Source organism: Ranitomeya variabilis, chromosome 2 (assembly GCF_051348905.1).
Source record: "Ranitomeya variabilis isolate aRanVar5 chromosome 2, aRanVar5.hap1, whole genome shotgun sequence".
NCBI lineage: Eukaryota > Metazoa > Chordata > Amphibia > Anura > Dendrobatidae > Ranitomeya > Ranitomeya variabilis.
In genome coordinates, this window is record NC_135233.1 from 848,348,509 (window position 1) to 848,367,081 (window position 18,573).

The window sequence follows — 18,573 nt, forward strand, 5'->3', positions numbered from 1 at the left end:
GGCCTGGTGAGCGTTGGGGTCATTGCGGGCCCGATCCTTGACCGCCAAGTCCCTTTGGTGGTAGGCCTCTAGCCGGCCTGGTACACCTTTTCCTTCTCCTCCCACTGCTGTTCCAGCTGGGCCTGGTATTCCTCCCAGCTCAGGGACTGCACCATCTCCCCTTCCTGTGTCTTCACCCCGGGGAATCCCATAAGGTCGGGCCCTGGGTTCACCCAGCGGCACACTGTACGCTCCGCATGGACCTCACTCAGCGGGGTAGTTGGTGGAATCGGGGCTTTCAAAACATGTTCCATACCCGTTGTCTCCTCCCACGGTAACAAGCGCTGGAGTCTCCCGCCCAGGGAGAGGGGGTGCCACGACGGGGCCTATCAACAGACCCTCAGCCAGCGGGACAGGGTCGGTGGACTCACCAGTCGGTGAGTGCCCCTCCTCCTCGGTCGGCTCCGCTGGCGGTATGGTCAGTGGGAGCGTCGGCTGGGGTTCCGGCAGCAACGCAAGGTCCGACGTTAGAAGGTCCTCCGCTGGCGCCTCCGTCCGCAGCTGGAGGAGTTGTTCGATTAGGCCCTCCATCTCCATTTGCAGGAGGCCGGCCCCTATCGCGGAGAGCTGGCTGCTGGGCTCATCCGGGTGGCTGGGGGAGCCTTCGGCCTCAACCCCGCATTCCAGGTCTGAGCGACTCGTCATGCCGTCCTCCGCATGGGTCGCTTCCTGGTCCTTTTCCCGCTCTCTCCTTCGTGGGCGGTTTCGTTTTCTCTGTCTCCATCCACCATTGAGAATCAGGAGGCGGATCTCGGCTGCTGACGGACACGTCCTCACGGTGCAGAAATATTTAGACTGGGCGGCCATTGTCTTTCGCGCTCTTCAGCTGGTCCACGCCTACTCCACGCCCCTCTTCTTCTCCTGTGCTCTCCTCAGCGCTGTAATGGCGGCGGTTTTTGGCGGCAAGTGGCACTGCACAGTCTTTGCAATAAGTCACAGTCCAGTCACAATAAATCACAGTTCCAAGGCACACATGACCTGATTCTTCAGGCTTAAATAGATCTTGTTCGTGACTCCAAGTTGTAGCGCCCCCACTGTCGCAGGGCCGAGGGGAACCCGGTACCGGGCCTCTGAGTCTCTGTTCTGGGGTTGTCACGGTGGCTAGACCCGGTCCGTGACCCTGCTGAGGGGCGTACAATGAAGGTGGAGTAAATGGTGATGATGTTATAATGGTGCGGTGCAGGTCGCAGTAAATAACGAGGACACCAGGTTGCAGTCTCTTTACCTCTTTACTGAAGGTCCCATGGTCCTCAGTCCAGAATACGGTTAACTGGGCTGCGCAAGTCCGGCCGGTCCGATGGCACCTCCAGAGTTCCCTTTGAAGGTGGAAATCTGTGCCTTCCTTCTAGCACTTGTGTGTTGTGGTCCTCCCCTGCTGTGCTTACGGGATAGTCCCCACAACTGTTGTGTCTGTTTCTGAAGTTCCCTCACAACTCGATTATGATGTTCTGCTTCGTCCCCCAGATGATATGGCTAGGACGCACCCGTATGACGGGTAGGCTCGGAGTTCTTCCGGGACCCTAGCGTCGCCCCTCTCCTGTTGTTGCCCCCTATGTCTTCGTAGGTGATTTGTGTGAGACAGCCCGCCTATAGCTGACTGTCCTGCCGTAGGTTTGAAGTATTGCTTGGAGCCTAGTACTTCCTCAGCGTTCCGGCCACCGGCTACGCGCCTCAGTAGGATGTTGCCTCGTCTTACAGCACGACTCCTACTGGTATTTCTCCTAGTTGCGTTGATCTCGTTTCTCACTCAGCACAATATACCTCAATTCTTGTCCTTTCTTAGGGTACCGCCGCGATCAAGTGCAGGCGCGGTCCCGTAACGTTCTCTCTGTTCGCTAGGCCTCTGTCAGGATCCCACCCCTGACAGGGACCCCCCTGAGTCTCTCCCCGCAACACCCTCTGCCACAGGGTGTTGCCTGTTCGATTCCCAGTCAGCTTCTGTCTAACTTCCTATCCAACCCCCAGTTTTACCAGATTGTGAGGAGTGGCCTAATACATAGCACCCTTAGCTCCCCCTGGAGGCCAGACTGTGAAGTGTATTGGTGTCTGTGATACCTGGTCAGGTGAACTCTTTCAGTGCCATCATACGTACCATAACCCCCCTTAGCGGCGGAGCATCAGTACTGCAACGACCAGGACTCTGGGGAGCTGCACTGCGATTTCCCTCGGATCCTGAATACGGTGGAGAAAATATCGGATGATGGGAGCTGCACCATAGATTAACATTGGGCCGAGTGCTATGCGATTTTTTCTCGCATAACACTCGTCCGTATTACGGTCTAGTGTGACCCCGGCCTTACGTGGACTATGGCGGAAGGAAGTATATGGTGGTTTATTATTTTACATTATTTTTAGGAGACGAGGGCATCCGGGATTTGGTGTTAGGTGAGTATAATTTTTTTTATTGTTATGTGAATATGTATGTGAGTCGCCTACCAGGGCAATGGGGATACTCAGTACCAATTCCGGTCACTCTAAAGGGGATGTCACGGTGGCTGCGACCTGGTCCATGGCCCTGGGACTCAATTAAAGGGGAACGGTCTTTAAAGGGGTTTTTGTATAAAGTTTGTCGTGATGCCACCTGTGGTGTTCGGTCAGTGGGGACCGACGCCGCTTAAAGGTGTCCTCTGGGGTAATGATATGGCGGCTAGATGGTGACGCTTCCCACAGGTGAAGAGGGGTCCCCATGGCTCCCAAGGTGTGTGGCAACGATGGTGTATGCCGACAAATAAGTGGAGAACACAACTTGCAAAGTCTTTACCTGGTTTACTGTTGTTAGTAGGCCACAGTCCAGGGTACCAGGCACAGGTGGTGATGTGGTCCGGCCGGCTTGGAGGCAAAGGTGATCCCTCTCCCAGGTGAGGTCTGTAAGCCTTTCCTACTTGCGCTAAGATGGTGAGGTCCTTGCTGCTTGTTCCTTGCTGGCAAGGTATCCTCTCTCCCCTGTCCTGGGACAGTTGCCTGCACGGTAGGCAGTTTGAGCCTTTTTATAGGGTCTCTACCATGAGACCTCTACTACTGTACCTCAGGCTTGGTGCGGGCGGTTAAAGTGTAGTCTAATGCCCTACGGTTCTGCTTCGTATCTTAGAGTCCCACAAAAGCCTCGAGCTCCCGGTACCCGGTTTCTGTGCGCTGGCTCTGAGGGTGCCCGGTCACAGTTCCTCTCTGAGCCCTGTTCCACTCCTGCGCTCCTTTCCTCAATGCTCCACTGCATACAACAACCTTTCAGGTTATCTCTCTTCCCAGAGGCTGCAGCTCCCATGAGGCTGTTAGGCCTCCCTGTCTGTTCCAGACATCCTTCTCACTCAGTGTCCCTCTCTGACTGGCTAACTCCTCCTCCTGCCAGGATACATCAAGTCTAAGGAAGCTCCCCTGAATCCGGGTCCTGAGCTCCCCCTCCTGGCCTGGATTCAGAATGTGTTACATGTGTCTGCTTACCTGGTAAAGAGAATCCTCCTTGCCTCCATGCATGATATCACCCTCCCCAAAAGGCAGGCAACATCACTGTAACAACCGGTTTCCTGGGGTGTTACACTTCCCCCCGTTAACTCCAGTACTCCCGGACTGGGAAAGGAAAACATAAGCATTACAGGTTAAAGACATTATAGCATTTTTGGACATGCATGTCAACAGGTTAACTGGTATAAACTGAAGCATCCCTTTATGGGAGGTACGGTTCTTGAACGTTACATAACAAAACTATTTATTACAAGTGCACACAGGTAAAAGTGCAAACATTGAAGTAGCAAGGAGCATTGACCAGTCCTGGTCTCTGCTGCACCAGGTAATTCTACTCCAAATCTGTAAGGCAAAACAAGTTTACATACTATGTGCAAAAAGGAAAAAAAGAGCATGAACCGCACATCCCAAAATCATATGTTGATCTAAAGCCGCTAGGCAAAAATTTAAATACTGAACATGAGGTTTTCAGTTTAACATTCTGATCAGACTGTATGAAGCCCACTGCCCCTTCACGGCAAACCTCGTAGTGGGTCCTAACGCCCTAACGGAGCGGAGCCGTGCGGCGACCACCGCCGCAGCGGCCATGCACCAGCAGGGCGGACGGCCTGTTGCCCCACAGCACCCATGCTGCGAGACGGAGTCCCCAAGACTCCAGACCGCGCCGCCCCACCAGCACAAAGCCACAGCAACAATGGCCGCCACACAGCACCAGCACCAAAATAAAGGGAGCATTTAAACTCACCTTCCTCCAGCTCTTCAGTGAGAGCCAAAATGGGCTAGACCCCTTACTTTGCAGTCTCCTGCTAATTAAAATCACCTGAGCCAAATGGGAGGAGTGCTGGTCCAAAAAAAGAGACAAGTACATGCTATGTGCAAAAAGAAAAAAAAGAGCATGAACCGCACATCCCAAAATCATATGTTGATCTAAAGCCGCTAGGCAAAAATTTAAATACTGAACATGAGGTTTTCAGTTTAACATTCTGATCAGACTGTATGAAGCCCACTGCCCCTTCACGGCAAACCTCGTAGTGGGTCCTAACGCCCTAACGGAGCGGAGCCGTGCGGCGACCACCGCCGCGGCGGCCATGCACCAGCAGGGCGGATGGCCTGTTGCCCCACAGCACCCATGCTGCGAGACTGAGTCCCCAAGACTCCAGACCGCGCCGCCCCACCAGCACAAAGCCACAGCAACAATGGCCGCCACACAGCACCAGCACCAAAATGAAGGGAGCATTTAAACTCACCTTACTCCAGCTCTTCAGTGAGAGCCAAAATGGGCTAGACCCCTTACTTTGCAGTCTCCTGCTAATTAAAATCACCTGAGCCAAATGGGAGGAGTGCTGGTCCAAAAAAAGAGACAAGTTTACATACTGTCCTGCCCACACTACCAGCACGTGGCAATATCAAAGAGGAGTACCGGAACAGGTACCAAACTATTTTTAGGAAAAATTCTCAGGTTATCATAAAACTGTAAAAGAAAACATAAAAACATAATTACAACTTTTAGTTTCACAAAGGTGAATGTCTGTTTACTTTTTCTTCCAGGGCAAGTCTTGGCGTGTACAGCTTCCTGACTGGGGAAGTTCTTTAACACAGGGGTCAGCAGGTTACTCCTTAGAAAACTGTTCAGCTTCCAAAGTCTGTGTAGCCCGGGTCTGTGTCCCACTTTCTGTAGCTACTCAGGTATTGGCATGCTGTGTTGGGCTAACGTGTAGGGCATAATATCCTCTTTCTACAAGGTGCTGGGTAAAAATCACTTTGTCACCGGGGTACAGATCACGTTCAGGGTGTCCCCTTAAAAGATGTGACTCCACGTCTCTACAGTTGACAAACAGTTCTTTATGTCCTCCTTGTTCTCTTATTAAGCCTCATCCTTTATCAAGGTTGAAAGAGACAACTGTTCCTGTTCTAATAGGTCCTCTATTCGCAGGTTTAGCTGTGCGGGACTGGGCTTTAGCTAACAGGTTCTTTTCCTTCATAATCTCTTTCAGGTTATCTCTCTTCCCAGAGGCTGCAGCTCCCATGTGGCTGCTAGGCCTCCCTGTCTGTTCCAGATGTCCTTCTCACTCAGTGTCCCTCTCTGACTGGCTAACTCCTCCTCCTGGCCAGGATACATCAAGTCTAAGGAAGCTCCCCTGAATCTGGGTCCTGAGCTCCCCCTCTTGGCCTGGATTCAGAATGTGTTGCATGTGTCTGCTTACCTGGTAAAGAGAATCCTTCTTGTTTCCACGCATGATATCGCCCTCCCAGAAAGGAAGGCAACACTGTAACAACCGGTTACCTGGGGTGTTACATATGATGTAATTTTTTTTCTTTTTATCTGTTAGCACAGGCGCTGGCAGATGATACTACTCTTCCATCAGTGGCACCTGCTGTCACTGTTATCAGTGACAGCAGACATAGCCCAATGGGAGCAGTAGTCTCATCGGCCCATGCCAGCTTTTTAACGCAGTTCACCACTGCGGGTCTCATTGAGCTGCGGGATCACGCAGCACTGTGACCGACAGTACCGGTGGTAGCGTTACCGTGGGTGACAGTCACAGCTGCGGGATCATGCTGACATCTGACAGCATGATCCCGCAGCGCTCTGACCGACAGTCTTACCGAGTGTCGTCAGTCTGAGAATCATGCACCCAGAGTCGTTATGTATGACTTAGTTGTCATATAATGCATCGCGAGGCTACAATGCCCAAACTAATTAAGCCATTTCTGGAAACTTTCACTAATGTTGTCAAGACTTAAAGACAACCTAATGGAGTGGTCTCCACCCTTTCTTACTTTGCAAGCCAAATTCAGATTTGAGAGAGGGTTCCCCTGCTACATCCATAGCCTTCTGAGTAGTGTCATTTAGCTCCTATCCCCCCACATTTCCCACCACACTAAGGCTAGTTTCACATTTGCGGACGAGGGCTTTGCGGAGTTCCTCCGTTAAGCCCCGCCCACTGTCGCTCCTCTTCCTTCAGCTCCGCCTACGTCGGCATGCATCCTGCGTACCCTATCTTTAACATTGGGTACACAGGCCGCGACAGAATGAAAACGCGCAGCGTGAAAACGACGCATGCGGAGGCATCCGCATACATCCACATGGCCTGAGTACCAAGTGTTAAAGATAGGGTACGCAGGATGCATGCCGACGTAGGCGGAGCTGAAGGAAGAGGCGCAGCAGTGGGTGGGGCTTAACGGAGGAACTACGCAGTCCTCCGCAAAGCCCTCGTCCACAAATGTGAAACCAGCCTAAGCCACCAATTACATGGAGGCAGTATACTTAAATCCTAGGGTTCCTACCTTACCCCCATTTGGTAATCTGCCACTACACTATCACTTGTAGCTTTAAGCAACCATCTAAATTGGCAATATTATTGCATCTCCATCTTACTGTACTTAATTTATCTATCCAAGCACCAAGGCCTGTATATGCAAATCCAAATCTGCTATTCTTTGTAGGGCTAGTCACAAAGGTCACCATCTGTAGACCTGCTCTTCATAGCTGTTTGTTAAGGCCCCGTCTCACTAAGCGATTTACCAACGATCACGACCAGCGATACGACCTGGCCGTGATCGTTGGTAAGTCGCTGTGTGGTCGCTGGGGAGCTGTCACACAGACAGCTCTCTCCAGCGACCAACGATCAGGGGAACGACTTCGGCATCGTTGAAACTGTCTTCAACGATGCCGAAGTCCCCCTGCAGCACCCGGGTAACCAGGGTAAACATCGGGTTACTAAGCGCAGGGCCGCGCTTAGTAACCCGATGTTTACCCTGGTTACCAAAAAAAACAAACAGTACATACTCGCCTTTCGGTGTCCAGGTCCCTTGCCGTCTGCTTCCTGCTCTGACTGAGATCCGGCCGTACAGTGAGAGCAGAGCGCAGCGGTGACGTCACTGCTGTGCTCTCACTTCTCACTGTACGGCCGGCAGTCAGTGAGAGCAGGAAGCAGACGGCAAGGGACCTGACGGACATCAGAAGGCGAGTATGTATTGTTTTTTTTTTTTTACATTTACGCTGGTAACCAGGGTAAACATCGGGTTACTAAGCGCGGCCCTGCGCTTAGTAACCCGATGTTTACCCTGGTTACCAGTGAAGACATCGCTGGATCGGTGTCACACACACCGATTCAGCGATGTCAGCGGGGCCTCAACGACCAAAAAAAGGTCCAGGCCATTCCGACACGACCAGCGATCTCGCAGCAGGGGCCTGATCGCTGGTACGTGTCACACATAGCGAGATCGCTATGGAGGTCGCTGTTGCGTCACAAAACTTGTGACTCAGCAGCGATCTCGCTAGCGATCTCGCTATGTGAGACGGGGCCTTTAGACCCGATGCTAATGTACCCTGCTGGCAGACAGGCAAGAGTAACATATCTTGGGGCTGCAAGTAACACGTGGCAAATCGAATGTGTAAGTGTTAAGTCCATACCCTGATGTCTACTACTGAGGACAGCAAGGATCATGCACCAAAATATGTTATAGACCTCCTAGGCCTTGTGGCTAAGAGTGCTTTGTAGATGGTGCAGGAATACATTACATATTGCAAATCTGAGCAGAATATGGAGTTGCTGATGTTCATGGTAAACATAGAATTTATTTTATATGTAATCTTAGCACTACCCTCCCTATGGGGAATCCTCTGTTTCCATGATGCCCAGGATTATACTGGGGGTACGCATGTTCATCATGAAGAATAACTCGCAGCATCTCAATTCCCAGATAATCTGCTCTGGAAATGCACAGTATATGCTCACTCTCTGCTTGATATAATTACCCTTAAGCTGCTTGTAATGGGTTTTTTACTTTGCACTGATGTATTTTGTTTCTTGATTGGTGAGGACATGAATGCTTTTGGATCTACAAATTAACCCTGTCATTGCTGCACTTTTATAGCTCACGATGCTCCAACATTGGACCTAAAGTTTGGATATGATTAGACCAGATCTAAACAATGCTGGATAAAATCTAATTTATATATTTATAAACATTTATACTATTGCCAATATGGAATGTCAAATATAATTTATCCACATAAATTCTAATATATGATCAAAAGAATGTGGACACTAAAGTTGAACAAAAAAATTAAGAAGATCCTGGTCCAGCGGCCACAAGCTCCCAACCAGGCTACTGGACCAGGGTCGTTTGAATCTATTTGTTTAGCGAACTTCCTCGTACCTGCCAGTATCCCTAGCACCTCCTCTGATTAGTAGACCCGAGTGGAAGTGGTACATAGGAGATGTTGGCAAGCAGGAGGAAGTTTATAAGTCTCCATTTCAGAGGCTATGGATTAATAACTTGGGCGCTAGACCAAGGTCCTGGTAATCATTTTGCAAAATTCTAGTGCATGTCCCTCCTAATAAATTAGTTGAGGTTTTTTAACCTCACCCATACAAATATGTGAATAAAATCAAAGAATCCAGCTATGACAAATATTAGTAGTAATACAGGTAAAACCATGAAGATGAAGTTCAGTTACATTCAAAAGATTTATCAGCTACAGATTGAAATACAGAAATCTTCCCTTGTTACAAAAAGCAGTGTTTTACTATGAAACAGCAGCATTTTGGAAAATGTCGGGGCTCACCTTGATTGACTTGTCTTTCCCCATATGTAATTAGGAAGCAGCCTATCAATCTAACTGGGCTGGGCAGGGAAAAGCCAGGGGGATCTACTTCTTCCAGTGCATATGCCAATTTTTTAGCAATACATTTTTTCACTATAGGTAACAATCCTGCACTTTTCACTCTGGCCACGATACCTAACATTAGGCTGACACTTCTTGTTCTGTAGAAATCACTTTCAGCAGTCTTTCCATAGTAATCCTATGTCTATTGTCGATAATGTAAAGTAAATTGTATAGTTAAATCTAAGATCCATCATTCACAAGTGATGGTCACAGCTTACCTCCTCCTCCTCTATGCAAAATTACTGCTGCACAGAACATGCCCACAACACTCTTCCACAAAAGTCAATAGAGCATCTCAGATGTATTTCTATGGACCAAATGGCTGCGGTAAAGCTGCTGCTAACAGTAGATCGGGCAAGATGACAGTAGAAATCATAATCATGTACAGAAAATAATACAATCTACAACCTGAAAATAAAAACAAACTACAGAAAACAGAAAATGTATCAGTGTTTGTTTTTAATTAATGGAAAAATATATGTGATACATTACTCCTCGCCATAGCAATGTCCTAGGATGCTACCTAAGCCACAAGTTATTTTTTTAGTCCCCATAACACATAAATGCTATTTTTGTAAAATTGAGGTAGTTAAGAGGAACAACATCTCAGCCACCAAGCAATCTCCTATATTATGTCACTCACTGAAGAGCTCCAAGCTTCCTCTGGAAGAGAACACTGCAGAAGTACTGTGTGTTGGAAGCTTTTTGAAATGGGTCTCCATGGTCGAGCATCTGCACACAAGTCCAAGGTCACTCTGGATAATGAAAAGCACTGACTTGAGTGGTGAAAAGCCCACTAGTGAAATGTGGAGCCGTGGAAAGTTTTCTAGCAGTCTGATAGAAAATTCTTGGTTTGCTGTATAACCAGAGAATGCTACTTATCCAGAGCCATAGTTAGTAATTCAGCATAGAGGGTGGGGCAAAACTCACTTTAGTAGCCCCAGTACCTATGTAACCATGTTTATAACTACAGAGGTGCACCCTAACTATAGTGGATAAAGGGGAGCCTCAGCAGATGACCCTGCTGTTACTGAAAAAGAAATAGAAAAATAGCCAGTAAATAAAAAAATATTAAAATTTGAGAGTCCTCAGTGGTTGATGTCTCTTAATTGCTACATTAATTAATAATGCCCCATTCGAATTCCCCCCCTCCCCCCCACATATGCTGGTAATGGCCCCTGAGTATTTCTCCACTGTTAAGAATAATGCCCGCTGAGTCCCGTCCACGTGTACTAATAATGCCCCCTGGGTAAGTCGCACATACAGCAAGAATGCCCCCTGAGAGTCTCTTGAGTCCCCACTCCACCCACAGGGAAACGGTTTTGTCTATGGCCTCACTATTTTGACTTAAAAGGAGCAAATCTGAAAACAGATATGTGTTTAGCGTCTCAACATACTACATAGTACTAATGTTATAGGCAAGACAAGAAGAATGTAAAGACAGATTACCCAAGAGTCAGAGCTTGGCTGGATTACATGGTGCCTAGGCTGAAGTAGCCAATGTCAAAATAACACTCTACTCTAAATGCAACTGCCTCAATATCAGCAGTCGTTCTCTGCCTCTCTAATGCACCTTTAGCAACTCATTGTTAGCATACTGTTCTCGTCGCCACATAGGAAGACGTCAACGTTTCAGGTGCTCTGTAAGTCAATGTACTGTGTACAGTATTGTGACAGAAATGATGCTTAGGGTGAAGGCTTAGTTGAATATGCTGCAAGATCAGGGTCTTCCAGTTCTCCCTGTGCCTCTTCTTACAAAATGCACCATGGATTACATTTTTATATACATATAGCATATTTTCCAAAGAAACTGTCAGCTGCATCAAGTGGCCTTAATATTTGTATCGTGACTGTGTGTCTAATTGGAAACATGCCTAATTAGTTTGACTAACACACAAGGACAGCACCAGCCTTGGCATTCATTGTGTCTAATTATGCCAATGGCACTGTTTATTTAGCAGGGCACACAAGTGTTTAAATAACAGTTCCCTATAGTGTAATATTAAAGATGAATTTCATATTCTAGGAATTTGTATTTGTGAGGTTTGGTTGTTTTTTCCTTCAGTTTGTTTGTTACATTCACTACACAACTTTGAATACTGGCTGAGAGTTTTATGGTTTCCTACTAGTCATAAGCAAATGTGCTGAAATACGGTGTTATCCCAGCATACTCGGGTGCTAACTGTGTGTCTTTGGCATGCTCGAAAAATATGTTCAAGTTTCCACAGCTGCATGTCTCACAGCTGTGCGACCAATTAGCAAAGCATGGTTCAAATTCCACTCCAATTAACGGTCAGACTGCGCCTGTCGCTGATTGTTCACGGCCAGCCGGGCGTGACCAATCAGTGAAGCCAGGGCCGGCTCCAGGTTTTTGAGGGCCCCGGGTGAAAGAGTCTGAGTGGGCCCCCCCCGCTTTAACACATACCACGATTCATGATGCACAGATACAGCAGAGAAATATACCACAGCCAAGTAGCATATAACACAGCCCACATAGCATATAACACAGCTCACGTAGCATATAGCACAGCCACGTAGCATATAGCACAGGCCACGTAGTATATAGCACATGCCACGTAGTATATAACACAGCCCACGTTGCATATAGCACAGCCCACGTTGCATATAGCACAGCCCAAGTAGCATATAGCACAGCTACGTAGTATATAGCACAGCCCATGCAGTATAGAGCACTGCCCATGCAGTGTATAACACAGCCCACGTAGTATATAGCACAGCCCATGCAGTGTATAACACAGCCCATGTAGTATATAGCACAGCCCACATAGTATATAACACAGCCCACGCAGTGTATAACAGCCCACATAGTATATAGCACAGCCTACGCAGTGTATAACACAGCCCACACAGTATATAGCACAGCCCACGTAGTATATAACACAGGCCACCTAGTATATAACACAGCCCACGTAGTATGTAACATAGCCACGTAGTATATAACACAGCCACGTAGTATATAGCACAGCTCACATAGTATACAGCACAGCTCGCGCAGTATATAACACAGCCACGTAGTATATAACCCAGCCACGTAATATATTCCACAGCCCACATAGTATATAGCAGAGAGACGCAGTGTATAACACAGCTCACACAGTATATAACACAGCCCAAGTAGAATATAGCACAGCGATGTAGTATATAGCACAGCCCACATAGTATATAGCACAGAGACATAGTATATAACACAGCCCATGCAGTATATAACACAGCCCACGTAGTATATAACACAGCCCACGTAGTATATAGCAATGTGGGCACCATATCCCTGTTAAAAAAAAAGAATTCAAATAAAAATAGTTATATACTCACCTTCCGTCAGCCCCTGGATCCAGGCGAGGCATTTAGCGATGCTTCATCGCGACGCTTCAGTCCCAAGAATGCATTGTGGTCTCGTGAGATGATGACGTAGCGGTCTCGCGAGACTGTTACATCATCATCTCGCAAGACCGCAATGCATGGCCCGGAGCATAGCGAGAAGCGGTAAAGGCGACGGAAGGTGAGTATATAATGATTTTTTTTTTTATTATTATTTTTAACTTTAGATCTTTTTACTATTGATGCTGCATAGGCATCATGTGAGTGCTGACTGGAGGGGAGTATGGAGGGGGCACTGACAGAGTAGGAAGGGGCGAATTCACGGCCGGACTGTGCCCATGCTGCCGGCCGCGACCAATCAGCAACGCGGGATTTCCGTGACAGACAGACAGACAGACAAACAGACGGAAGTGCCCCTTAGTTGATTATATATATAGATGTGATAAATGATTATTTATCCACAAAAATATAGAATTTTTTCCGCATTCTATAGCTTGGATGCCCAAAATAATAGTTTAGATAGGTCAAATGTGGTGACAGATTCCCTTTAAATGCAGCTGTTAGAGATTGACAGTGGCATTTAATATTTTAACAGAGATCCACTAGAGGCTGTTAGGGATCAGATAAGCTGTCTTGTGCCTGAAAAGATGTGGGCTCAGCACCGGAGCCTGCATCAAAGAGAGGGAGGCGATCTATGACCAATTTATCAAAGAGTTTTGACCAGACTTCTGGAGTAAATTTCACAACATTTTTGTGCAATTGTTCAAAAAATGTTACAACTTTGATATCTTTACACCCAAGTCCATCAAAAGTGGTCAGGATTGGAAGTTTCTAAGTCTGCCAAACAAATTTGATAATAATTTACACTACAAAAGTGGTGTAAATTATGCCAGAATTGTACACTAGACTCTGGGTAGAGTAACATATCTGGTGAATGCGCAAAGCAGTTGTAAACAGGGCCGCCATCAGGTCATTACTGCCCTGACTGGCATATGGGACCCGGTGGGCAGAGGGGGCCCGCATCGGGCCCATCTCATCTGCTCACCGGGCCCGCCTACAGGCGCTGTGGCACGCTATTGACGTGCGGGCCCGCGCCCACACGTCAATAGTTAACAGCCGCCAGCCAATCGGAGGCTGGCAGCTGACTTCAGCTGCAGCGCGCACTTCGCCGGCATCTGACATCATTGTCATTGCGAGTGCGCCCTTCACCTGCGCTTCACCTGCGTGGAGGGAGAGAGCTTCGCCCGCCGCAGCAGCGCGGCCAAGTAAGAACTCGTGTTTTTTGTTTGTTTTTTTGAGAGCGGCGATCCAGGGGGTCCCGGGGCAGAATGCTGGGCACACTGGGGCAGAGATGCTGGACACACTGGGGCAGAGATGCTGGATACACTGGGGCAGAGATGCTGGACACACTGGGGCTGAATGCTGGACACACTGGGGCAGATATGCTGGACACACTGGGGCAGAGATGCTGGACACGCTGGGGCAGAGATGCTGGACACGCTGGGGCAGAGATGCTGGACACACTGGGGCAGAGATGCAGGACACACTGGGGCAGAGATGCTGGACACACTGGGGCAGAGATGCTGGACACACTGGGGAAGAGATGCTGGACACACTGGGGCAGATATGCTGGATACACTGGGGCAGAGATGCTGGACACACTGGGGCTGAATGCTGGACACACTGGGGCAGATATGCTGGACACACTGGGGCAGAAATGCTGGACACACTGGGACGGAGATGCTGGACACACTGGGGAAGAGATGCTGGACACACTGGGGCAGAGATGCTGGATACACTGGGGCAGAGATGCTGGACACACTCGGGCTGAATGCTGGACACACTGGGGCAGATATGCTGGACACACTGGGGCAGAAATGCTGGACACACTGGGACAGAGATGCTGAACATTGGGGGCAGAGATGCTGGACACACTGGGGGCAGAGATGCTGGACACACTGGGTCAGAGATGCTGGACACACTGGGTCAGAGATGCTGGACACACTGGGGCAGAGATGCTGGACACACTGGGGCAGAGATGCTGGATACACTGGGCAGAGATGCTGGACACACTGGGGCAGAGATGCTGGACACACTGGGGCAGTGATGCTGGACACACTGGGGCAGAGATGCTGGATACACTGGGGCAGAGATGCTGGACATACTGGGGCTGAACGCTGGACACACTGGGGCTGAATGCTGGACACACTGGGGCTGAATGCTGGACACACTAGGGCAGAGATGCGGGACACACTAGGGCAGAGATGCGGGACACACTGGGACAGAGATTCAGGACATACTGGGGCAGACATCCTGGACACACTGGGGCAGAGATGCTGGACACACTGGGGCAGAGATGCTGGACACACTGGGGCAGAGATGCTGGACACACGGGGGCAGAAATGCTGGAGACACTGGGGGCAGAAATGCTGGAGACACTGGGGCAGAATGGAGATATGGGCATGATTGGAGACACGGGGCAGAATGAAAGACATGGGGGCATGATTGGAGACACTGGGGGCAGGATTGGAGACAGATCGTGCAGGATCATGGGGCAGGATGGATACGATGGAGACAGATGGGGCAGGATGGGGAGATCATATGGGGCAGGATGGGGAGATTATATGGGGCAGAATGGATGCTCATGAGGGCAGGATGCAAGAACATATGGCTGGAGCCAGGAATGAGACACACGGGGGCCAGGATGGGGGATATTATTACCATAGGGGCTAATTAAGGGATATTATTACTGCAGTGATGTATTTATTTCATTTTTTGAGTATACTGTTTTAAATGGGGGGCGGTCCTGTTACTGTGTAGAGTTATACTATGTTGCCTTTTTTTCTTCATGTGGTGTAATGTAGAAGTTGGGAAAAATTAAGTAATGTGTTCTGCAAGCAGAGCTCGAGATAACTGTGTTATTTCCTGCAGAGACAAGTCCTGGCTGGAAGAAGTGACGGCGGTCTGTGCTGGATAAAAGTTGAAAGATGAAGGACTTCACCTAGAGACATCACTGGTGAGTCAGTGTGTTACTTATACACTGACACTATACACTGTATACTATATACAGAGGTCCTGTGTATAATGTCACCAGTGATCACTGTATTACTTGTACACAGACACTGCATACTAAGTACAGATCTTCTGTGTATAATGGCACTTATGGTGATGGTATTGTGTTTTTTTATTACTGATCAGTATTGTAGTATTCGGTCACTTTGTGGTGGTAATATGTGGTCTGGTCATGGTGCGGTGGTATTTGTTCCTTGTATGTGATATTATTCGGTCACTGGTGGTAATGTGTGGTCTGGTCATGGTGCGGTGGTATTTGTCCCTTATATGTGCTATTTGGTCACTATGTGGTAATAATATGGTGTCTGGTCATGGTGTTGTGGTATTTGTTCCTTGTATGTGATGTTATTCGATCACTGTGGCTGTAATATGTGGTCTTGACATGGTGTAGCGGTTAGTGTTGAGCATTCCGATACCGCAAGTATCGGGTATCGGCCGATACTTGCGGTATCGGAATTCCGATACCGGGATTCCGATACTTGCCGCGTATCGGATACCGGAATCGGAAGTTCTAAGATTCAAAAAGCAGAAATTCAGCCAATGAGATTGATTCCAAGTGTGGGCACATCCTGTTTAGCATGGAGGGCATGAAACTACTGGCAAGGCTGTGATTGGCTGGTGTAATGATGTCATGATGCAGTTTAAAAGTCGCTGGCGCCATTTTGCGATCACTCTGCTGTGAATTCAGTTAGTGACAGGACGCTGTTTGCTGACTGAGGGACAGTTTAGAGATAGCGATTTGCTTCTTTGTGCTTTCCAAAGGCTAATTTAGCAACCGCTGTGTTCACCTACTATTCACCTTGCTTTTGCCTTGTAGCGCTGTTTTCACAGCGATCTGCAGGGTCTGTGTGTGTGTGTGTGTGAGTGCAGCCCAGTCTCCAGTCTGAGTGCAGCCACATAGGCCATCCATAGTTGGTTGTATTCAGTTCAGGGAGGGTGGTTCATTGCCTCATACTGTTCCTTTTTTTTTTTTTTTTCCCAAGTAGTGTAGTCTGCTGCTAATTTATTAAAAAAAATCCTATTAGTGTCTTTCCACCCGTCTCCAGCTAATTTGTGGAAAAACACTACATAGGATAAAGTAGAGGAGGGTTTTTGGGCCTTGCAGCGCCGTTTACGGCTGTCTGCACGGTCTCCGTGTGACTGCAGCTCGCCCTGTAATCTGTGAGCAGCTGTAGCCTGGTTGTCTCCAGCTCAGGGTTTTTCACTGCGTCATACCGCCAAATCAATTTTCTTTTTTTTCAAAGTAGTGTAGTCTGCTGCTAATTAATTTAAAAAAATCCTATTAGTGTCTTTCCACCCGTCTCCAGCTAATTTGTGGAAAAACACTACATAGGATAAAGTAGAGGAGGGTTTTTGGGCCTTGCAGCGCCGTTTACGGCTGTCTGCACGGTCTCCGTGTGACTGCAGCTCGCCCTGTAATCTGTGAGCAGCTGTAGCCTGGTTGTCTCCAGCTCAGGGTTTTTCACTGCGTCATACCGCCAAATCAATTTTCTTTTTTTTCAAAGTAGTGTAGTCTGCTGCTAATTAATTTAAAAAAATCCTATTAGTGTCTTTCCACCCGTCTCCAGCTAATTTGTGGAAAAACACTACATAGGATAAAGTAGAGGAGGGTTTTTGGGCCTTGCAGCGCCGTTTACGGCTGTCTGCACGGTCTCCGTGTGACTGCAGCTCGCCCTGTAATCTGTGAGCAGCTGTAGCCTGGTTGTCTCCAGCTCAGGGTTTTTCACTGCGTCATACCGCCAAATCAATTTTTTTTTTTTTCAAAGTAGTGTAGTCTGCTGCTAATTAATTTAAAAAAATCCTATTAGTGTCTTTCCACCCGTCTCCAGCTAATTTGTGGAAAAACACTACATAGGATAAAGTAGAGGAGGGTTTTTGGGCCTTGCAGCGCCGTTTACGGCTGTCTGCACGGTCTCCGTGTGACTGCAGCTCGCCCTGTAATCTGTGAGCAGCTATAGCCTGGTTGTCTCCAGCTCAGGGTTTTTCACTGCGTCATACTGCCAAATCAATTTTCTTTTTTTTCAAAGTAGTGTAGTCTGCTGCTAATTAATTTAAAAAAATCCTATTAGTGTCTTTCCACCCGTCTCCAGCTAATTTGTGGAAAAACACTACATAGGATAAAGTAGAGGAGGGTTTTTGGGCCTTGTAGCGCCGTTTACGTCTGTCTGCACGGTCTCCGTGTGACTGCAGCTCTATCTGTTGTCAGTTCAGCCCCCAAAAAATAAATAAATAATAAAGTTCACCAAACACACCAGTTACACCACTTTACATTTCTGTAGGCCACATTAGCTCATATTAAAGTCTAGTCCACACTTTAGATAATTAGTGCTTCTTATACCTGTTAGGAGGAGTTGCTCAGGAATAAGCACACAAATCCGTTAGTACTTTTCTGCTTATCTTTATCAGTCAACCAAGATGAAGAAGGCAGTGAGTAAGGCACGGGGGCGTGGGAGCCGTCGCGGAGCAGGGAGGGGACGTGGGGATTCTGTGCCTGCTGCGGGCACCGGTGACTCATCAGCACCCACTTTCACCAGGCAACAGTCGTTCATGCGAAGCTTTGTGTCCGAGCGCCGTACACCGCTGCTGCGTGAAGAACAAATTGAAGCTGTTGTCGGATGGATGGCAGCTAATGCATCAACTTCCATTAGTGCCACATCCTCTCAGACACAGAGCACTGGAGAGCAGCCATCTGTCTCTTCACCACCTGCCAAATTGCCCAGGCAGACAGAGAGCCCAGGACAGGAGCCGTCTCTACTTCTGTTCTCTGAATCTCTTGGCTTGGAAACAGGGGGCCAGCCAAGCAGCATTGGAGAAATGGAAGAAGAGGCAGGGTGCAGTGATGCCCAACAGCTTTTTCTGTCTTCCTCTGAAGAGGCGGGTGGGCCAGTGGCTCCGGTCACCACATCGCAGGCCGCATCAGCTGATGATGACACTCAGGTGCCACTTACTGGTGCGTGCTCTGCTGCTGAGACTACCCAGGAGGAGCA